Source organism: Penaeus vannamei, chromosome 4 (assembly GCF_042767895.1).
Source record: "Penaeus vannamei isolate JL-2024 chromosome 4, ASM4276789v1, whole genome shotgun sequence".
In the NCBI taxonomy this organism is placed as follows: domain Eukaryota; kingdom Metazoa; phylum Arthropoda; class Malacostraca; order Decapoda; family Penaeidae; genus Penaeus; species Penaeus vannamei.
In genome coordinates, this window is record NC_091552.1 from 5,000,469 (window position 1) to 5,025,468 (window position 25,000).

At 43.0% G+C, this 25,000-nt stretch overlaps 1 protein-coding gene across 4 annotated transcripts in view; it reads right to left on the bottom strand.

Moving 5' to 3' along the window:
- LOC113800682 (bicaudal D-related protein homolog) overlaps positions 1 to 25,000 on the bottom strand; it is a 205,272-nt gene that overhangs the window by 61,821 nt on the left and 118,451 nt on the right. The window lies entirely within an intron of this gene.

The window sequence follows — 25,000 nt, forward strand, 5'->3', positions numbered from 1 at the left end:
CCTACGCTAATTTTCTGGCTTCGTCTCTCTTTCCCTCTTTATATATACTTATGCTAGATCTGTTGTTTGTGTCGTGTATGTGTGTGTATATGCATATACATATACATTTACGCACATACATTCATAGACGCACACACACACACACATATATATACACAGTACACCTACACACGCGTATATATACACATGCACACACACACACACACACACACACACACACACACACACACACACACACACACACACACACACACACACACACACACACACACACACGTATATACACAGTACACCTACACACACATATATACACACATGCACATATACATACACACACACATACCCGCCCACACCCACAAGCGATCGTGTGTATAACCCCACCTCCTCCTCCCCCCGCCTTCCACGCCCAGCATCCGCCTCCCTCCGCCCATCCCTGGGTCCCTGAAGATGACTCACCCATGCCTAAGGGGCGGGGGCGGGGGCGGGGTCGGAGGCGGGGGCGGGGGTGGGGGGAGACAAGGGCGGGGGCAACACGCAGGACTCCCATGTGATGACAGGAGGTTAAAATGGGGTTAAGAGGAGTGGGAAGGAGTGAAGATAAAAAAAGAGGGAACGAAAAAATAGAGAGGGAATCAAGGTGAACGTGAGATTATGATGGAGTGTTGATTAATACATGAGTTGAGGGGGGGAGGGAGGGAGAGAGAGAGAGAGAGAGAGAGAGAGAGAGAGAGAGAGAGAGAGAGAGAGAGAGAGAGAGAGAGAGAGAGAGAGAGAGAGAGAGAGAGAGAGAGAGAGCACGTGCAATGTTGCTTTGATAATTATCCAAGACAGCAAAAGCCTACAATACCTACCTTCTCCTTTAACAAAGCATATGCTACCCATATCACTCCCTAAGGGTTAACAAGATCCCCTTCAGAGATGCGTGATGAGAAAATAAAAAAAAAATATTATAATAAATAAAAAATAGAAATAAGAAAAAGAAAAGGAAAAGAAAGAAAAAAAAAAACTTTCGAGTTAAATGGGCAGGTCTGTTACGGGAGTTTCTTTGATGTAAGAAAAATGGAATGTGTGAGAATGAAAGGTTCTAGAATGCATGTAACTGCTTTTTTTATCTTCTTTGTTGCATCTTCGTCACTGTTACGTAAACCTAATGAAGATGTCATTCATCTCCTGTATTGGTTATTCATTTTCATTCATTCCTTTCCCGTCTGAATAAAGTATTACACATATTTCGGAATATTAGTAGCATACATCAAGCTTCACGAACTCTCCTTTATCAAACGAAGGCCTATCATCATTTAAGATAATGAATGAAATAATGAATAAATGAATGGATAGATGTAAAGCTCGTTAACAGTACGAAGGCCTATCAATAATTTAAAGGATAATGAATGAAATAATGAATAAATGAATGGATAGATGTAAAGCTCGTTAACAGTGGACAGTTAACGAAAAAAAGAGTCTTACGTGATTGCGTGCAGGGTCCATGTGCCCGGGTCATGGTGCATACCTGGAAAGAGTAGAGGAATTATTAGCTAATGCACATTTAATTAGTATGGGGATTTATGTTCTCGTTCGCTCACTCTTGTTCTTGATTTATCTCTTTGACTCTGTCTGTCTGTCTGGCTGTCTCTGTCTGTCTCTGTCTCTGTCTCTCTCTCGCTCTCTCGCTCTTCCACCACTCCCTCTCCCACTCCCACTACCATTCTCATTCTCATTCCCATTGTCAATGCCATTCCTATCCCCTCTCCTTCTCCTCCTCCTCTTCCTCCTCGTCCTTCTCCAACTTCTCCATCCCCCTCTATCCAGCTACACATCATTTCCAACAAACGTACACGCACACATACGCTTACCCACCTCCCACCCACCCCCACCCCACCACCGAAGCACCCACGGGGAAATGCACACAGCGAGCAGGCGGATTTGCACACAGTAGCGGAGACAATAGACCCCCATCGCCCATTAAACTCTGGCCAGGGACACGGAAATAAGGGAAGTGCACAGCGCGGTACCATAAGACATGCATGGCTTGCCGACGTACAAAGATGAAACCAGGAGGGCGGAAAACTCGCTGTGACAGAAACAGGGGAGGAGAGACGACTGACGAGATAGAATAGGGGGAAGAGAGACGACAGACAAGATAGAAAAGGAGGAAGAGAAGACAGAAAAAGATAGAATAGGGGGAAGAGAGAAGACAGACAAGACAGAAAAGGGGAAGAGAGAATACAGAAAAAAGATAGAATAGGGGGAAGAGAGAAGACAAGGGAAGAGAGAAGACACAAAAGACATAATAGGGAAAGAGAGAAGACAGACAACACAGAATAGGGGAAGAGAGAAGACAGACAACACAGAATAGGGGGAAGAGAGAAAACAGAAAAAGATAGAATAGGGGAAGAGAGAAGACACAAAAGACAGAATAGGGGAAGAGAGAAGACAGACAACACAGAATAGGGGAAGAGAGAAGACAGACAACACAGAATAGGGGGAAGAGAGAAGACAGACAAGACAGAATAGGGGGAAGAGAGAAAACAGAAAAAGACAGAATAGGGGGAAGAGAGAAGACAGACAACACAGAATAGGGGGAAGAGAGAAGACACAAAAGACAGAATAGGGAGAAGAGAGAAGACAGAATAGGGGAAGAGACAAGACAGAATAGGGAAAAGAGAGAAGACAGACAACACAGAACAGTCACAAAGGCAAACGATGGCCAGCCTTGGCGACCGCTCTCCGGAACACGAACGTGAATGCCGGCCTCCCTTCTGGTTTTGTTTTCATCGTTTGTTGTGTGTGTGTGTGAGGGGGGGCGGGGGTATTCTTAGCGGCGACTGAACGGCGTCTTGGCATGATGGACGTTCATTGTTTCTTCCTATAACGGGCGGCGCAGAATTGAAAGGAGGATTTTTACTCGTGATTGAATTGTCAGTCATGTCAGAGAATGGAGAGACGGTTGCAGACTCTCGCGTGGGGAGAAGAACGGAAGAAATACGAGGATTCGCCAATAAAAAAAGGATAATAACGAAAAGAAAAGCGGTTTAGCAAAGGGCGAAGGACCCCAACCATCCGTCTGCCTCCAAGGTCGCGAAAGATGACTCCTTCCAAGTCCTCACAGATCATTTAGGGAATCCCCGTCCGACGGTGCCCCTTGCTCCCTGACATAAGCCTCCGGTCTGCCGCCCTCGCTTCCTTTTAGGCTGAAGGGGACCACCACGACGTCATCACCACTACATCATCACCAACACGTCACCACTACGTCATCACCAACACGTCACCACTACGTCATTACCAACACGTCACCACTACGTCATCACCAACACGTCACCACTACGTCATTACCAACACGTCACCACTACGTCATCACCAACACGTCACCACTACGTCATCACCAACACGACGTCACCACTACGTCATCACCAACACGTCACCACTACGTCATTACCAACACGTCACCACTACATCACCAACACGTCACCACTACATCACCAACACGACGTCACCACTACGTCATCACCAACACGACGTCACCACATCACCAACACGTCACCACTACGTCATCACCAACACGTCACCACTACAACATTATCAACACCACGGCATCATCAACACTACAATATCATCACCACCACGACGTCACCACTACGTCATCACCAACACGTCACCACTACGCCATCGCCAACACGTCACCACTACAACATTATCACCACCACGGCATCATCAACACTACAATATCATCACCATCACGACGTCATCACCACCACGACCTCATCATCACAACGACCTCATCACCACCCCGTCGTCAACGCCGCGACCTCATCATCACCACCACCGCGACGTCCCGGCACTTCCGCTCAGCCTCCGCCGGGTTTTTGCACGGGCCTCCTGGCTTCGCTCAGCTTACTCGAGATCGCGGCCATTTCCGGTAATTTCCAGTCCCACTCGCCATGTCGGAGGGATTTCCATAAACACATAACGAAAATGGATCTTGTAGACTGTAATAACACTCTGCGTATATGTATATGTGTGTGTATATATATATATATATATATATATATATATATATATATATATATATATATATTTTTTTTTTTTTTTTTTTTTTTTTTTTTTTTTTTTTTTTCCCTGTGATTATTCAAGTTTATCCAAGTCACTTCCAAAACGTACGCCCATCACGAGAAGAAATGATAGAGGAAGGACAAACGAAGTTTTGTGAACTTTCAATATCAGTACAAGAGTGACCAAATATTCATTCTAAAAGAACTTCTTTTTATTTCATTCATTTATCCCATATTTTTCTTATCTGTGCACATCCTCATTTTGGACAAGGCAAACTGGAAAAGAAAAATTAAACACATCGCATTTCATTCATTATTCTCTCTTCTCCATCTTTATTCCGCACGGTGCAAACGGGAAATCTAAAATTAAACACAAACCCCAAACTCACTCCAGACATCTGAGTCAAGAGGAAACAACACTTGTACTTCCTTAATAAGCCTCCTTGGTCTGGCCTGCGGTCCACGTGACACAAAATGAATCATGTGAAGTTCTTCATTTATCTTATTTTTTTAGGAAGACCTTCAATCCTTAATGCTACAGCGCCTTTACAAACCGCATGATGAATCTGGAGAAACATGAATATCAACCTACTTAATCACCTCAACCGACCGTAACCTTACCGACGCCTACGGAGCCAAGATATTATTCTCTTAACAACCATTTCAGCTCGAAGTACCATCTCTTAACAACCATTTCAACCCAAAGTACCATTGCAATACATGAAATACAGAGCCAAGATCTCTTAACAACCATTTCAACCCAAAGTAACATTGCAATATATGAAATACAGAGCCAGGATCTTCTCTTAACAACCATTTCAACCCAACGTTTCATTGCACACAACCGCTCATCATCACCCCAACAATACATGAAATACAGAGCCAAGATCTCTGAACAACCATTTCAACCCAAAGTACTATTATCCACCAACGCTAATCACCCCCCCCCCCCAACAATACATGATATACAGAGCCAAAATCTTCTCTTAACAATCATTTCAACCCAATCATCTCTTAACAACCATTTCAACCCAAAGTACTATTATCCACCAACGCTAATCACCCCCCCCAACAATACATGATATACAGAGCCAAAATCTTCTCTTAACAATCATTTCAACCCAATCATCTCTTAACAACCATTTCAACCCAAAGTACCGTCTCTTAACAACCATTTTAACCCAAAGTACCGTTGCAATACATGAAATACAGAGCCAAGATCTTCTCTTAACAACCATTTCAACCCAAAGTATCATCTCTTAACAACCATTTCAACCCAAAGTACCATCTCTTAACAACCATTTCAACCCAAAGTACCGTTGCAATACATGAAATACAGAGCCAAGATCTTCTCTTAACAACCATTTCAACCCAAAGTACCATCTCTTAACAACCATTTCAACCCAAAGTACCATTGCAATACATGAAATACAGAGCCAGGATCTTCTCTTAACAACCATTTCAACCCAATCATCTCTTAACAACCATTTCAACCCAATCATCTCTTAACAACCATTTCAACCCCAAGTATCATTATCCACCAACCGCTAATCATCCCCCCCAACAATACATGAAATACTAATCTACTAATCACCAATTTGACCTTAAATATACACCCCCAACTCTCAACACAAGAATTACATGACCTCATCCCAGCCATACACCGCCCACGACACAATGCAACCTGGTTATAATGCCGATATTTAAGTCCCAAGGAAAAATGAGTGTGTGTGACAATACATGAGATAATTGGTAGTTTATATGTTATGTGTTGCAATTACCTTGATGTCTATAATGCCTAGAGGACACGTATGTGTGTGTGTGTGTGTGTGTGTGTGTGTGTGTGTGTGTGTGTGTGTGTGTGTGTGTGTGTGTGTGTGTGTGTGTGTGTGTGTGTGTGTGTGTGTGTGTGTGTGTGTGTGTAAGCCTTAAATTCAACCTGCATGCGTGTGTGCATGTGAGTTTATCTACATACATACAACCATATGAACATAGCCTGCCAGTGTGCGTGTAGGAAAAGCTTTAGAGAAAACAAATATACAAGTGTGTGTATGTGTGTTGTGTGTGTGTGTGTGTGTGTGTGTGTGTGTGTGTGTGTGTGTGTGTGTGTGTGCGTGTGTGCCTGTGTGTGTGTGTGTGCGTGCGTGTTTGTGTGTGTGTGTGAGCGTTCTCCCTCCCCCCTGAGAACATGTTACTCATGATGATTACAGAGTATGTATCACCCTCGGAATTCACGAGCTAACCTACGCCAATTCCGGGTAAAATTCAGAGCTTAAAAAAAAAAAAAAATAAAAAAAAATAAAATAAAATAAAATAAATAAGGGAAGGGAAAATTCCTGAAACTTGATCTTGAGTTAAACAAAAGAACCAGAAAATTCCAGTAATTACTGATTTTTTTAAAGACAAACTGATATATCTTTAACTAAAGGATGCCATATACAAAGAAGACAGACACAAAAAACAAAGAAATCCTTTTTTTCCTCCAATTTCTGTGAAACTTCCGTGTAATAATTTCTCAGAGCCAAAGGAACCATTGCAGGTAAAACTAAATAATAATAATAATAATAATAATAATAGTAATAATAATAATAACGTTCACAACAAGAAAAATAATAATAATGATAATATCAATAAAAACAATAATAATAATAAGAAAAAGAAGAATATCAATAACAACAACAACAATAATAATAATAATAATAATAATAATAATAACAACAACAATATCAATATATTATAAGAATAAGAATATCAATAATAACAACAACAGTAATAATATCAATAATAACAACAACAATAATAATATCAATAATAACAACAACAAAAATAACACTCATCAATAAATAAACAAAAAGACCACAAAGTAAGAGAGGAGAACCGAACACAAGGGCGTGGCGAGAACGTGCAAGCGAGTGTTTGCAACCATCAACATTTTGTGACTAATGTAATTACAAACACCAATTTTCAGGGATGGCCTTTAGGACGAGGGGGGGAGGGGGGAGAGGGAGGAAGGGGGGAAGGGGGGAAGGGGGAAGGGGGAGGGGAGAAGGGGGGCGGGGAGAGGAGGGAGGGAATTCCTATAGAGAACACGAGATGGATAGATTGCTGGATAGTTAGTTGGATAGATGTATAGGCAGATGGATAGATAGATAGATATATAGATTGGTAGTTAGGGAAGTAGGTAGGGAGAAGGTGGTAGATAGATTGATTGATGAATATATTGATAGATAGATAGATAGGTAGGAGACAGGTTGGCAGGTAGGTATAAAGGTAGATAGACAGAAAGGAAGAAAGACAGATATAGATAGGTAAGTAGGAGGTAGATAGACAGATAGATAGACAGACAGTCAGAAAGGTAAATAGATTGACAGACAGATAGATAGACTGACAGATAGATAAACAGATCGATGTTGTGGTCGAAGGGGTGGGATGTGGGGGGCGAGGGAGAAACACCCGGAAGTGGCAGATAGGCGGAGAGAAAATCATAATAACAGAGGACACAAAGCAGACAAAAGCACAAAGACCTTTACAAACAACCACAGTAGAGCAAGCCTATCATATGACAGCCTCCTACCCTCCCCCCCCTCCCTCTCTTGTACACGGAGCCCCACCCCTTTCGCTTCCCTGTCGTGACGTCATCAGGTCGAAGCCAAAGCCGGGGTCTTGGTTTGGGTTTTACCGTGGCGGGGGGGGGGGCATAATTTTATTTTTTTCCTGTTTCTGTTTTTCTCTCTGTGTTTTCTATGTTTTCTCTGTCTGCCTGTCTGTCTGTCTGTCTGTCTGTCCCCTTCTCTTTTTCTCTCCCTTATCTCTTTCTTTCTCTCTCTATTATGTCTTTCTCTCTTTATTATCTTTCTCTCTTATCTCTTTCTCTCTCTCTTATTCCTTTTATCCCTTTCTCGCTCTCGTGTCCCTTTCTCTCTCTCTCTTCTCCTTTTCTCTCTCTCTTATCCCTTTCTCTCTCTCTTATCCCTTTCTCTCTCTCTTATCCCTTTCTCTCTCTCTTATCCCTTTCTCTCTCTCGTATCCCTTTCTCTCTCTCTTATCCCTTTCTCCCTCTCTTATCCCTTTCTCTCTCTCTCTCTCCCTCTCCCTCTCCATTTTCAGCACATCAACGACAAAGCGAGAGGAAGCGCCGGCGTGGTCCTGCGCGGCTTGAAAAAAAAAAAAAAAAAACGAAGGAGGGAAGTATCCGCCGCAGGATAATTACCTGTTGAGTGACTCAGAGGGAACTCTTGAGCGCTGTTGTTTTCCTACTTCCTCTCCGGGTTCCTGCGGCTCCGTGCTTCCAGATAAGCAATTACGGACCTTACGTCATCTTTCAGGAAGTGCGGATCGTTCCCGTGCATTTGATTCGGAGGCAAGAGGCAAGAGGAAAGAGGCAAGAGACAAGAGGCAGGAGGATCCCACGGCCGGCGCGTTGTTCCCCCGAGGCAAGGAACTTCACCTCGATTGCCTAAGGCTCGCATCCCATACGTGGTGACAGAGAGAGAGAGAGAGAGAGAGAGAGAGAGAGAGAGAGAGAGAGAGAGAGAGAGAGAGAGAGAGAGAGAGAGAGAGAGAGAGAGAGACAGACAGACAGACAGACAGAGACAGACAGACAGACAGACAGACACACACACACACACACACACACACACACACACACACACACACACACACACACACACACACACACACACACACAGATACGAGAGAGAAGAGCGTGCACCCGTAAAACCCCAGCTTCAGCCTATACGATAGATAATACGTTGCAAGCGAGAGACAGCACAGGACAGGCTAAGTATCAGGCAGCGTGTCCGAATGGCCGACCCCACCACGAGTATATAGGTAGATAGATCGCTAGACAAGTAGATATCAGATAAATAGATAGAAAGGAATAAAGACATATAGATGGATAAGTAGGAGGTAGATAGGTAGGTGGATTGATTGATAGACAGATAAATAGGTAAATTGATGGATGGATGGATAGATAGATAGATAGATTGACTGATCAATGCCTTAATCTACCAGGGATCTACCAGGAAGAAGAGGCAGGGTCGCTGATGGAAGTCAAATCACTCTATTCGCGTCGGTTATATATATAACAAATTTATATATATATATATATATATATATATATATATATATATATATATATATATATATATATATATTTTTTTTTTTTTTTTTTTTTTTTTTTTTTTTTCTTTTTTTTTTTTTTTTTTCTTTTTTTCTTTTCTTCTTCTTCTTCTTCTTCTTCTTCTTCTCCTTCTTCTTCTTCCTTTCTTTCTTTCTTCTTCCTTTCTTTTCTTTTTTCCTCTTCTCTATCACACTACACCTTCAATACCCTATACAGCTAGTCTTATAAACATAAGCTTCACGCTGGACCTCGCACTATCCTATCTATCCACCGGTTAATGTAACGAGTTTCGCGGCCAGGAATACGCACAGGTAATTCCCCCAGGGCGCCAGGTGCTCTACTTTACCCTTCCATTAGCATACGTGTTCCTATTATACGTTCGGTCGTCAGCCTCAACATTACTTCTATAACATTGTTATATTTATTACATTTATTATATTTATTATTATATTATTTATTGTTATATTTATTAATTATTAATTCTATTAATTATTTACATTCTATAACATTACTTCTATAACTATGATATGGCCTTAACATTGCTTCTAACTTCTTCTCGGTTCTTAATTATTTCTAACTTCTAGGTTCTTAATTAATTCTAACTTCTCGGTTCTTAATTACTTCTAACTTCTCGGTCCTTAATTACTTCTAACTTCTCGGTTCTTAATTACTTCTAACTTTTCGGTTCTTAATTACTTCTAACTTCTCGACTATTAGTCTTGTTTCCATTATTTACGTCGTCTTTGAAATAAATGATAATAATATTGATAATAATTAATAGAGATAATATTGCGATTAGCTGTCTGTCATGTTTGCAAAGGGTGGTATTATTAAATGATAATACTAATAATTATATGATTATATGATAATATAATACAAACATATTATAAATGATAATGTAATACAAACGTATCATAAATGATAATAATACTATTGATAATAATTAATAGAGAAAATATTGTGATTTGCTGTCATGTTTGTCAATGGTGGATAAGCTTCGTGAATCCGTTTTCATTCATATCCCGGGATTTCCTCCTCCTTATCGCCAGATTTTCCGATCTTAGGGCTTATTAAAAGACATGAGACGGCAGTTCCGGATTAAAAAGGATTCCCAATTTTCGAAGTCCGGTTCTATCTAGCCTTGACATCCTTTCCCGGTGCTTTCCTTTTCTCTTCCCTCCCCTCCTCCCCCCACGTCCTAGTCCTATTACCGACCTCCACTCCGCCGCTTCCCCCTTACAATCGCACGCACCCGAACCGAACAGGGATTCCCGGGATTAAAAAAAAAGAGAAAAAAAATACCCGGCTCATGGCACTAGGAAATATTATGTCTCTTTCCTCTCATTCCAGCCGTTAACCCTGGCCCCAACCCACCCCCCTCCTCCCTTATGTGGTCAGCTGGACCGAGACATCATCCCTAGAGGCCCCTTCCCCCCTCCCCCCCCCCTACCTCCCACACAGTTATGACCCTGTGCTCGGTCATGTACTCGGCCAAGCGCGCAGAGGCACATAATGTATACGTTGTGTGGAAACGGGTTTTTGTAGAGACGGAGTAGAAAGAAGAGAGAGAGAGAGAGAGAGAGAGAGAGAGAGAGAGAGACAGAGAAATACATATACAAAGAAAAAAACACGGAGAGACAGAGAACACCACAAACACGAACACGCAAAAAAACAAACAAACAAAGATCCCGCCACCCCCACACACACCCAACCGTCAAACCCCCCACCCCCACCCCTACCCCCGCCCCGCCCCGCGCCCGATCAGCTGACCACCGAGGCGCGTCTCCTCCTTCGCCAGAGGACAGACGGGGCAGACGCGGGTCTTCCCCTTCCTCGTGGACTCCAAAGCCGCAGGGAACTCCTAGTGTGGAAGCGCTTGGGGGTATTCCCGAAGGCGCCGTGCCTCCGCCGTGCCTGCCTTCTGCGCGCTAATGCCATTATTTACGTGCGAGGCGGCTGGCTGTATGGAGGGAGGGTCGGAGGCTTTTCTTGTTCGGAACTTGTTTTGCTTCTGTTGGTCTTGGCTTGGGGGTTTCTGGTGTGTGTCTCGTGCTGTGATCATTTTGTTGCTTTGTTACTGTTGTTGTGTTGGCATCATGGCTGTCAATACTCGTAGCACTATTATTATTGTTGTTGTCATCGTTATTATTGGTTTTATCATTGTTAGCGTTGCTGTCATCATTACCATTTTCAAATTATCATCATCATCATCATCGGTCATTATTGTTATTGTTATTACCATTTCTATTTTTATTTTTACTTTTATTTTTATTTTTATTTTATTTTTATTATCATTATTATCATTACTATTACAGCTATCATCATTACCATTATAATCATCAGATAATCATCGTTGCCATCTTCCTCTTCCCCAACCCCCTCGTCCTTTACCGCCAGGCACTTACGCCCTCATCGGCTTTTTCCCCCCAGAAGGACCCTCCCTCGCCGTCCCTCGGGCCATCCTTCCCGTTTCCGCGCTGCGAGCCTCTTGCGACGGCCACCACGCGGGTCCTGGGACGGTTCGACGCCCACGGGGGAGGGAGGGAGGGACTTCCGGATGATTTTCGCCGAAAGCGCTCGGGGGAGGGGAGGGGAGGCAGGGGGAGGGAGGGAGGGAGGAAGGAAGGAAGGAAGGAAGAAAGGAGAGGGGGGAGGCTGGATGGTAGAAAGATAGAAGGACGGGAAGCGATATAAATATACGAATGGACAAAAGGGACGCGCGCGCGCACGTGTGTGTGTGTGATGATAATGATGATGGTGAAGATGGTGATAATAACAATAGCAATAACGATAATGATAACTATTTTTTATTACATTAATAATTTTCATTGTCATCAACGACTTAATCATTATCATTATGATGATGATGATTTTTATTATCATTATCAATATTTTTTATTATTCCAATTATTACTAGTATTATCATCATCATTATTATTACCATAATCATTATCATTATCACCACTGCTATCCTCATGACAACTTAAACTAGCATAAAAAAAACACTTTCCTTTACCTAATCAGCACCAACATACCCCTTCCCCCTCCCCCTCCCCCGCCTAAAACATACCGCGACCCTGGGTGAGATTGCAAAGCCAATCGATGGAAAATTACCGCTAATTCACCCCCCCCCCCTCGTTATGCGGTGCTCCACGGGCCGTTATATATATATCCCCCTGGTGCTTTAAATGACCTCGTGTGACCTTGACTCGTTCTGGCTGGGTCGTCGATATTGTCCTGTCCATGGGATCGTTTTCCTTGACCTGATTTTTTAAAGTAGTTTCTCCCCTCTATTGATGGGGGTGGGGGTGGGGGTGGGGGTGGGGGTGGGGGTGGGGGTGATGGTGATGGTGATGGTGATGGTGATGATGATGATGATGATGATGATGATGAAGATGAAGATGAAGATGAAGATGAAGATGACGAAGAAGATAAGGATAAGGATACAGATACAGATAAAGATGAAGATGACGAAGAAGATGAAGCTTACAATCCCGATACCAATAAAAAATAATCAAAACCCCGCCAACTGACACCAACAACAAAACGACGACGACCCACCCAATTCACAATCAAGTCACACCAACGAATCAATTTAAAACGAGAGCATAAATCTGATTAGGCAACCGAGAAAGGGAAAGTGGGCCCAGCGAGTCTCTAATATAATCTACTCGTGCGTTTTATCCCAAGAGCGTGACATTTCACATCTATTGACGACATAATGCCGTTCTGTTTTATGTTTCATGTCAGGTGGTTTGGGTTTCTAAATCTTATCGCAAGGGAAAAAGTTCGTTTTACTTTCATAAACTGCATATATCTGTGCATATGTATGTCATTATTTTTCATTTCTATCTATTTTTATATCTATCTTTTTATTATTATTATTATTATTATTATTATTATTATTATTATTATTATTATTATTATTTATTTATTTATTTATTTATTCATTCATTTTTTATCTTATTTTTTGATGGGGTTGTAACCTGAGAATATATTTTTCTAATTTGTTCGTTATTCGATTTTCCTCTAGAGAACGTAGCCTGCAAATACGTAGGTGAAAAGGGACCTTTCATTTATACCGTATTTATAGCACCCTTTGGATACCGCATTACCCTTTAAATTCTAATATACCGTATTTCCTCCACATACGTAAAATTCTACTTCTCTACATTCGCAGTTACGTAACGAAATATACAAAGATCATTACATTTTTTCTCTTATTTCTGTGTGAGAATACCCATATGGTTTGATTGATTACTAAAGTACAATAGCATAAATCGTCTTTCAGTTTCTATGAACACCTAGTCCCTGCATTGTGAACCTTCTCTTTAGGTGGTCGAATATACCTGGGTGGCTGCGAATAGTGCAAATTGCCCATGAAAACTAATCTTAAGGATATTTTGAACACGCCATACACCCTGTACACACTCTCCTAACAGAATAGACGTCCCAGTGTTAGCTATACACCCTGTACACACTTTCCTATCTGAATAGAAGTCCCAGTGTTAGCTATCCACCCTGTACACACTCTCCTAACAGAATAGACGACCCCGTGTTACCTATACACCCTGGGTAAGAATCCAAACGTCCCAGAATTAGCTATGCACCCTATACACACTCTCCTAACTGAATAGACGTCCCAGTGTTAGCTATACACCCTGGTTAAGTGTGAGACGGGGGAGCGGGAACAAGTGACGGCTGACGCTCGCCATAATAAGCGGTGGGTGCCGCAGTGAGCGTGGAATGGCCTTGTAGCTGGACCAACAGTGCGTGGAGCAGCAGAGTTAATGAGCTGTGTTTGTGTGCTTGTGCGGTGTGTGTGTGTGTGTGTGTGTGTGTGTGTGTGTGTGTGTGTGTGTGTGTGTGTGTGTGTGTGTGTGTGTGTGTGTGTGTGAGAGAGAGAGAGAGAGGGAGAGAGAGAGAGAGAGAGAGAGAGAGAGAGAGAGAGAGAGAGAGAGAGAGATAGATAGAGAGAGAGAAAGAGAGAGAGAGTGTGTGAGAGAGAGAGAGAGAGAGAGAGAGAGTGTGTGAGAGTGAGAGTGAGAGAGAGAGAGAGAGAGAGAGAGAGAGGGAGAGAGGGAGAGAGAGAGAGAGAGAGAGAGAGAGAGAGAGAGAGAGAGAGAGAGAGAGAGAGAGAGTGTGAGTGTATATGTGAGATTGTGTGTGCGTATGTGCGTGCTTGTGTGAATGCGTGCTATAATCACTTGGGAGCTACATACATTTATTCATACATATGTACATATGCAATGAGCAATTTCGGTAACAGTTTATACACAGTAGCCACAAAATCCTCGCCTTCTCTACAGCTACTCCCTCGTGCCTGATAATACATAATGCCAATACTAATGCTTGTGCGCTTGCATCCGTCAGAACAAGATCAGTTCAAGATCAGTTCATCCTTAACACGGTATCGAGATCGAGACGACAGGTGAACATACCATAAACCTAACCAACGGAATCCGAAAAAAAGGCCAAAGTGACATGCCGTGACTATTTAAGGTCAGACGAAGTGAGTATCATCGTCATGCAAGGTCGAGACCCCCCCATAAGCCCCCACCCTCCCCCCTCCTTCCCTCCCTCCCTCTCTCCCCCACCTCCCTCATACGTAGCTTCTGTAACGATCTGGTTCGTGCATGCGACCTCCTTGCTAAGACGGACTAATAAATTGGTGGTGAAATGATCTCTCACTTAGCGAGGGGGAGAAGTGGGGGTGATGTTGGAGATGGCGGTGGTGTTGGTGGTATTGGTGGAGAAAGGAGATGGTATTGGTGGAGTGGAAAAGTGGGGTTGCGGAGGATGTGGTGGAGATGGAAATGGTGTTGGAGGTGATTGATCTCTCGGCTCTTTCGTTATGTCTACATTTTTTCTCCTCTTCTCCTTTCTTCAAATAAAAATAAAACAAATAAATAATTAGTAATAAAACAGATAAAAAATAAATAGATAAATAAATGAATAATAAAATAGATAAAAAAATAAATAGATAAATAATCTAATAATAAAATAGATAAATACTCTAATAATGAAACAGATAAAGAATAACTAAATAAATAAATAACCAAATAGATATAGAAATAAATAAATAAAAAAATCACCCTCTCACGAAGTACAAATCGCTCCTCTGTCAGTCTCCGCCGAATCGGTCGTAGCTCTTCCGTCGACACGTGTTTCTCGCCACGTTCCGCCCTGTTGCCGCGTGTTCCTCTGCGCTCTGGCTCTCTTCTCTCTCTCTCTCTCTCTCTGTCTGTCTGTCTCTCTTTCTCTCGAGTCTCTTCTCTCTCTCTCTCTCTGTCTGTCTCTCTTTCTCTCGACTCTCTTCTCTCTCTCTCTCTCTCTCTCTCTCGACTCTCTCCCTCTCCCTCTCTCTCTTCCCTCTCCCTATCTCTCTTCCCTCTCCCTCTCTCTCTTCCCTCTCCCTCTCTTTTCTCTTCCCTCTCCCTCTCTCTCTCCTCTCTCCCCCGCCTTCGAAGGCTCTAGGGATCGCTGCAGCCAGAGTTTGTGCGAAATCCGTGTCTGCCTCTGACGTATTCTCCGACTCTCCGTCTTCGGGTGGGCGGTAAAGCGGTCCTTTTTTTATATTTATATCGAGAGTTAATGTTGCATGTTGGCGTCATGTTTTGGGTCGGAGCGTTGTCGGTGGAGAATAAAATATCGGAATCACAGACACATGCACATGCACATGCACACGCACGCACGCAAGCACACACACACATACACACACACACACGCACACACACACACACACACACACACACACACACACACACACGCACGCACACACACGCACACACACACACAAAACCACCACCAACAACAACAGCAACAACAAAAACAACAACAACAGCAACACCACCACCACAACCAACAACAACAAAAACACCCCCAAGACAAGACAACAAAGTGAATCACCTTCTCTGCAACAGACCGTATGGCGGAGCGACGGCGCCGAAGGAAAAAGACAAAGGCAAATATCTGAAAAGGTGTCGCTTAACCACAGCAGGAAGAAAAGGGTTATCACACTCGGAATCTTGCGGTGGAAATAATGGTCATATCTGACATTTTTATTATCTTTTTCTCTTCTTTCTGTCTCTCTTCCTATCGTTTTTATTCTCTTTTTTTTTCTTCTGTCTGTCTCTCTTCCTTTTTTCTGCGAAGTATCCCGGCTTTGATTGTGGCCTTGTCAGGATGCGGAGAGAGAAGATGGGAAGGAAAGAAGAAAGAGAAAGAGAAAGAGAGAGAGAGAGAGAGAGAGAGAGAGAGAGAGAGAGAGAGAGAGAGAGAGAGAGAGAGAGAGAGAGAGAGAGAGAGAGAGACTATCAGACAGGGAGACAGAGACATAGAGAGAGAGAAAGAAAGAAAGAGATGACAAGATAAAACAAAATAAGAACCAAAGAAAACAAAACAAAACAAAATCAATATTTATCTTATTGCCTCATAAGACCTTGCAAGGAATCAAGGTTGACGTATTTAATTAGTTTCCAGTTTATATGAGAAAGGAAAACAAAAGACCCGAACAACAACAAATAAGATACATGATTAAATAAAAGGAAAATAAGAGCGAAAAAAATGAAAATGAGACAACTAAGAAACGTATAGAATAGAAAGATAATAAAAGAAAATAAGAACGGAAAAAATAAAATAAGAAGTGGGATGAGAAAAGGAGAAAGGTGAACGGGTGAAGGAAGAGAGGAAGAGGTAGAAAGGAGATGAGAGGGGAAGAGGGAGAGAAAAGGTGGTGAAATTTGGGGAAATTGAAGGAAAAATGGGGAGGTGGGGGTGTGGGTAAATGACAGGAGAGAGAAAATGGAGTGAGTGGGGAGAAAGTGAAAAAAGGGAAGAGATTGGGAAGAGAACGAAGGGAGAGGGCGAGAGAAAAGACAATAAGTGGAGAGAGAGAAAGAAAGAGAGAGAGAGAGAGACAGAGAGAGAGAGAGAGAGAGAGAGAGAGAGAGAGAGAGAGAGAGAGAGAGAGAGAGAAGGGAAGAGATTAGGAAGAGAAGGAGGGGGAGAGAGCGAATGAAAAGAGAGCGAGTGCAACGAAGAGAGGGAGAGGGAAAGTCAATGTAGTAAGTAAAGAGGAGAGGGAAGGGAGAAATAGAGAAAAGGGGGAAGAGGGCGAGAGAGGGAGGGAAGGGAGAAATAGAGAAAAGGGGGAGGAGGGAGAGGGAGAGAGAGGGTGGGAAGGGAGAAATAGAGAAAAGGGGGAGGAGGGAGAGGGAGAGAGAGGGAGGGGCGTTCAGCTTGGCTAGCCTTGCCGATAACTTATGCAACACATCCTTGCAACGTGATCTCAGCGCACCGCCACGTTGCAGAGACACAGTCATCCTTGCAATGACGTAGAGAACCCTTCGAAGACGAAAAAAAAATTGCACGACTATTTGCGCACGTGATTGTCCATGTGCGCGTGTGCATGTGCGTGTATCCGTGTTTGTGGGTTTGTTTGTGTGTATGTGTGTTTGTTTGTGTGTGTGTGTGTGTGTGTGTGTGTGTGTGTGTGTGTGTGTGTGTGTGTGTGTGTGTGTGTGTGTGTGTGTGTGAGTGAGTGAGTGAGTGAGTGAGTGAGTGAGTGAGTGAGTGAGTGAGTGAGCGAGCGAGCGAGCGCAAATGCGTGTGCGTGTGCGTGTATGCATGTATGCATGTACCTGTATCCCTGTGCGCCCGCGATGTGTGTCTATACATACACGTCTCTGCATGTGCACCTCTGATTACCAACACACACAAGCATGTCTATATGCGTCGTCACGCCCGTCTCCACCGCGTGTTATGGCTGCCTCCCTCCCGGAGCAGACGTCTCCATTTCGCCACTCCTCGCGGTGCCACCACTCCCGGCACTCCCGCTGCGGTGCCTCCCCTTGCGCAACGATCCTGCCATATGCCCCCCCCCCCCCCGAGTGACGGCCGTTCTCACAGGCGATTGCCGTTTAAATCCGTAATCGCTGGTATTTGATGTTTCGGTTGTTGTTGTTGTTGTTGCTTTTTTTAACTTATTGTTAATGTTTGAGAATGTTTTAGTTCAATTATCAGTGCATTTCAGTACTGTTTGAAGATCAATGTTATTTTCATTTTGTTTTAATCATACTCATGATCATGATTTTTATTTCACAACATTCAAATATAAATCATCAATACTACAATTTCGAGAACTACTTTATTTAGCAATATATCAATACCAACTTTGAAATTATTACTATCCGCTACACATAAGTATTATGAATACCATCAATAATCATCGCAAGAAAATCTCATCAAGAAAAGAAAAGAAAAAAAAGAAAAGGAAAAAATAAATAAATAAAAATCCTTGGATCCAAACATCCCTTTTCTTCCCGACGAACGCCAAAGTAGCAAAAATCCTTAATCCTACTCAGAACACCATCACTCCCCAAGGTCCTTCGCAGCAGACGACAAATTGGCGGCGCGAAAAACATCGAAGTACTTAAATTTATATTTCCAAGTTTCGCGTTTTTTCTCTTCGCCATGCTAAAAGATTCACGATAGACTGCGATTAGCCATTTTTCCACGTTATTTTTTTTAGCGATTAACAAAACTAAGGGTCTTACTTAACAAAATCTTCCTCTTCCATGGCGAGATACGTAACAAAGAGGCTGTGTTTTCGCGCCATTTTTCCCGCGTGACAAAGGAAGGCCGGCAAGCGCAACATCCATTACTTTCATTGTTAAGTAATCAGATCCAACGCATTCGTAACTTTTTTTCTCTTCAGTTTCGAAACCAGACCGACAAACGAAGCTCCGAACCCGAATCGATTCACAACGCTTCGAACTAACAAAGCTTTCAAACAACTTTTTTTCTTTTTTTCTTGATCTGGAACCTACCTCGATATCCCGACCTTGAGCTCCTATAAAAGAACCTATTTATCGTCTCCGAGAACCCATGAAGAGAGCCCCAAAGAACCCATATATCATAAGACTCCCACCACAGCCAACCACGCTAACTACCCAGTCACCAAAAAGTACGTCAACTACCCAGTCACCAAAAAGTACGTCAACTACCCAGTTCCCAATCACCACGTGTTAACCAGACACACTTTTGTAAATAGAACTAATTACATCAAAAAACACGTATTGACCAGACTCTTTTCTGAAAAATAGAACTAATTACATCTTCAAAAAGCACGTGTTGACCGGACTTTTTTAAAAATAGAAGAACCAATTACACCTTCAAAAAAGCACGTGTTGACCGGACGCTTTTCTGAAAATAGGAGGACCAATTACATCTTAACTGCTGCCGGCGACTTCCTCTCTCTCGCAGTAAACACGACACGCCACATAGACTGTATCTTTGTTCATTGACTATATTTAGTGCATTTGTTCTTAGTAATGAGAATACTGTTCACGCTGGATTGTTCGCTGACAGTGACACGGAGGGCGATCGCGCGGAGGGGGTGGAGGGGGAGGGGGGGAGGGTCGTCTCTCGATTGTGGGCCTTTCCCCTGTTCTTCCTCTTCCTCCCCGTCGTCGTCGTCATCGTCGTTTTCTTCTTCTCCTTCTTCTTGTTCTTGTTCTTTCTTATCATTCTTATAATAGGAATCGGATGATAAATAGAGAGAGAGAGAGAAAAAGAAAGAAAGAGACAGAGAGAGAGAGACAGACAGAGACAGACAGACAAAGACAGACAGACAGACAAAGACAGAGACAGAAAGAAAGAAAGAGACAGAGAGAGTCCAACGTCTCAAGCGGCCGTCCGTGTCGCGTTGGCGGAGATAAAGGAATGTTACCAGAACCGATTCCGCTGACGTGTCCTTTCCTGTTCCGCGTTCTTTGTCTTTGCTGAGGTGATTAAACTGATCGCTAAATCACACACACGCCTATCTAATATAAAAACATGATAATAATCTAATATAATATATAACACGCCTTCCTATTAGGCCTTCCATACCCATGAGCAAACCGCGACGAAGCAAAGACGAGTTAAAATAAAATAAAGCCAAACCCAGCAAAAAAAGATCAAACAAAACCCATTTTCTTACACGAAAAGCCATTTTTTTCACCTTGAACCCTTGCCGAAAATAGAACACACACACAGGTAAGTCACCCTCAGAACCCCAGCCTCCCTAAGACAAGTACACTAGAGCCACGTTAATTACAGGTAGCCCCCGCAGCAGCTGACGGTCGCGTGTTGTCAAGGTCGCCGGTAGATGGCGGTGATTAATTATTTACCCTCAGCTGTCCTTCGCCCGCACGCGCACCACAGCAGGTTCTCGTGTCTTGTCTCGATCGATCGTTTATCTATCAGTCTTTTCCCTTCACGATCGATAATCTATTAGATTTTTCTTATCCCGATCGAAATTGTATCTATCTGGATTTTCTTGTCCCGATCGAACTTATATCTATCAGGGTTTTCTTGTCTGCATCGAACTTATATCTATCAGTCTTTTTCCTTCACGAACGAATCTATTATCTGTTAGGTTATTCTTATCCTGATTGAACGTATATCTATCAGGCTTTTCTTGTCTCGATCAAATTCATATCTTTCAGGATTTTCTTATCCCGATCATATCTATCTATAATTTTTTTCTTGTCCAGATCGTCTATTTATTTATTATGCTCTTCGTATCTACATCGTATTTATCTATCATTCTTTTCCTGTCTCCATCAAATTCATATCTATCATCATTTTCTCGTTGAATGGCGGATAGACAATCAAATTGATCGGCCTGATATCGAAACGTGTTCGTTCAACTGCGGATAGAACTTTCATCAGCTGATGAGTCGATCTCGATTTGACCCCCGTGTCTGGATTAATCGTAAGATTGCGACAGTGCAAGAGATTAATTTCCTCTCTCATATAAAGAACTGGTCCGGATTAGATATCAAGAGGTCGATGGCTTCTCAATCCAAGAGTCCATAAGACGGAAGACAATTTAAAAGTGATATATATATATATATATATATATATATATATATATATATATATATATATATATATATATATATATATTACGTCAGACTGCAACTTCTTTCTCCATGTTTTATCTTAAAATGTAAATATTTTCTTATCATTCATTTCTCTTTTTTTCTTTTCTTTTTGGTGACCTTCTTATGTTTATCTCCGATTTAAAAAAAAAGAAAAAAAAAGAATGTAACATAGCCATAACATTCCTGTCGTAAAGCTGTTATATTCCCATGTTTATCTACGTATGGTGGTTATTTTCCCCCTTACTCAGGCAAGTTAGCACACGCGACTGCACTCACTAACACACACACGTAAACTTATGGTGACCTTCAAGATATTATGGAGTCTTTTTAATGGTCCTTGGAGAAAAACGCAAAGAACGAGTAAACATATAATAATTTCCTGTTCTAACGTGAATCATAATGATTTTTTATATATATATACGTAATAATAGTATATTGTTTTTATCAATTACTTTGCGTCTGCATCTCTCTCTCACTATCATTCTCATACTCTCTCTCTCTCTCTCTCTCTCTCTCTCTCTCTCTCTCTCTCTCTCCTAGTAATATTTACCATCAATAGCATCAGCAGCAAGAGCATGAACCTCCTATCTTGTTCTCCTCCTTCTCTTCCTCTTCTTCCTCCTCCTCCGCTTTCGCCCCACGCCACCATTCTCCCAATTTCGTCCTCTTCTCTCCCTTCCGCTTCCTCTTTCGTAGCCACCGCACATCCAACGAGGAAATAGCAGACGCAAGACAGGATCGTTATCTTCGTTCGGTTACAGAACAACCGCACGATTTTTCTGTCCGGTTAAAACATCGACGGAGCTTCGTACTGCAACGATGAACGACCCAGGATACGGACGACCTCGTTAACGTAATTGTCCAACTACCGAGGAGCCAATTGGGTGCCGTCGGATGGCAAAACGAGCCTTAGGGAGTCTCCGCCGAGGGCCCAGGTTTTGGAAACGATCGCGAAGGAGAGAGAGAAAAGAGAATCTAAGAATGCGATTTTTTTTAACGAAAGCAATGAGGAAAAATAGAAATCTAAGAGGAAAAATTGGAATTGAAGATGTTTAATGTGAGATAAAAGAACGCCTCGGTTGTCACAACACGAGTCCGTTGTAGTCTCTCACGAGCTCAACGCCATCCACGAGCGATCACGATTCGGAGCGAACTGCCGTTTGGAAGTAGGAAGTCGTAGCGTCCTTAGGGAAAAGCACACAAAAAGAGGGAAAAAAAATCTTACGAAGAAAAAAAATCTTATGTTAAAAAGAAAATCACATGTCCGTAATATTGCGTCCGTGTTTGCGCCGGCGCTGAGTGTGCAGGCAGCGTGACCGTCCAAGGTGAGGCGGCGGCAGCGGTGACGACAGATGTCTCCTGTCTCCCCCCCCCCCCCCCGCCCACAACGCCCGGGGCACTTGTGGGGCATCTTCAGTTTCTTCAACCGAGAATTAACAGATGAAGCGGTGGAAGGGGACTGTCCTTTTTACAACTGTTCTTTTATTTCATACCAGGCTTGTTCGTCTGGCAGGGAGTGTGTTTGAAAGTGGTTGTAATGAATGCTCTTAAATGTTTTGAGTATCTGTTGTTCGGAATTATATCCAGTACTGCAACTTTTATATACATATATATACATGTATATATACATATATGTGTGTGTGTGTGTGTGTGTGTGTGTGTGTGTGTGTGTGTGTGTCAGACTTCCCCCCCCAAAGGAAGCCGCCTGCAGAGCCACGCGCGAAAGGCCTAGAGAGCCACGCGACCCGCCCCGCCACGAACCGGGGACCCGCCTTTGCTCACGGTCTCCAAAGCCGCCTAAAGCCGCTCGCCGCCACCAACTCCTCCTCCTCCTCCTCCTTCTCCTTCTTTCCCTTCCCCTTCTTTTTCTTTTTCTCCTTCTTCTTCTTCTTCTTCTCGTCCTCCTCCTCCTTCTCCTCCTCCTCCTCTTTCTTCTTCTTCTTCTTCTTCTTCTTCTTCTTCTTCTTCTTCTTCTTCTTCTTCTTCTTCTTCTTCTTCTTCTTCTTCTTCTTCTCCTCCCCCTCCTCCTCCTTCCCCACCGCCCGTTTTCCCGCGCTCGGAGCCCAACCGTGGCTCCCCCCCCCCCCCCGCCAAGGCCCTCGCGCGTTCCCAGCCGCCGCAGGAACGCACGCAGGAACGCACGCGAGGGGTAACGGCGTCCTCACGGGAGCGCAGCGAGGGCGCCTTACCCTTCGAACGGCCTCCTCGAGCAGATCCGACGAGGCGCTTCCTGGAGCTCTGGGCGAGAGCGGATCGAACGGCCTGTCATTCCCTCGGCAGTTTCGGTGATGAAAAAGAAAAAAAGAAAAAGAAGAAAGAGAAAAAATCTCTTTCTTCGTAAAAGCATGTAAAAGAAAAAAAGAAAGAGAAACATTCTTTCTTCGTAAAAGCATGTAAAAGAAAAAAAGAAAGAGAAACATTCTTTCTTCGTAAAAGCATGTAAAAGAAAGAAAAAAAAAGAAAAAAATCATCTCTTTCTTCGTAAAAGCAAGTATGTATAAACACTTCGGTTATGATTAAAAGACAAAAACAATGAATTCATCTCTTTCTTCGTAAAGAAAAGTATGTATGAACACCACTCGCAAATCGAGGCACAATAAACACTCGCATAAATGGACGCCTGTGTTGAATCACTCTCCAACCTCAGAAATCAGATATTCCTAACGGGGGTTCGTACACCTCTCCCTCGGAACCTGAAGGAGGAACCCGAAGAGGGGAACCCGACGGAGGAACCTGAAAGGGAGGAACATACAAATGGAAACCTAAAGGAGGAACGTGAGGAGGGGAACCTGAATAGGAACCTGAAAGGAGTCTTAAACGGGAATCTGAAAGAGGAACGTGAGGAGGGGAACCTGAAAGGGGTCTAAAAGGAGAACCCGAAAGGAGAACCTAAAAGGGGAACCTGAAGGAGGAACGTAAGGAGGGGAACCTGAATAGGAACCTGAAAGGGGTCTAAAAGGAGAACCCGAAAGGGGAACCTGAAGGAGGAACGTAAGGAGGGGAACCTGAATAGGAACCTGAAAGGGGTCTAAAAGGTGAACCTGAAGGAGGAACGTAAGGAGGGGAACCTGAATAGGAACCTGAAAGGGGTCTAAAAGGTGAACCTGAAGGAGGAACGTGAGGTGGGGAACCTTAATGAGAACTTGAAAGCGGTCTGAAAGGGGAACCTGAAGAAGGAACCTGGAGGGCACATAAAAGGGGAACCCGAAAGAGGAACGTGAGGAGGGGAACCTAAAAGAGGAACCTGCAAGGTCTAAAAGGAGAACCCGAAAGAACCTAAAAGGAGAACCCGAAAGGAGAACCTAAAAGGGGAACCTGCAAGGAGTCTAAAAGGAGAACCCGAAATGAGAACCTAAAAGGAGAACCTAAAAGGAGAACCTAAAAGGGGAACCTGAAAGGGGAGCTTCCGGTCGAGGTGGATCCGGACTCGCCTTTCCTGACGTGCAGGCAGGTGAGCGCCATTCGGGTAACCTGCTGCGACCGTGGGTTACTCGACACCACGGGAGCGAAAGTTGTATCGAGTATCAAGTTGAAGCTTAATCGCGGTTAAAACGTTTGGCATTCTTGTATCTCTCTCTATCTATCACGATCATCTATTTATCAATAAATAATTTATCTAATAATAATAATGATCACGAAAAATAAATAATAAAAATAATGATCACGATTATCATCTATTTATCAATAAATAATTTATCTGCTTGAATATTGTGTACTTTTTTATTTCTATTATTTTGGGTCTGCTTCTGCGCGTTCGTTCTTTAAAATTCAAAAATTCTCTTCGACCAAGTAACCATTGACATTCTTGTATTTTGCTTTCCTCGTGATTACTATCTATCACTCATTCATTTATTCCTCCATTCGTTAATTCGTCAGCACCGAACAGCTCAAAGGAA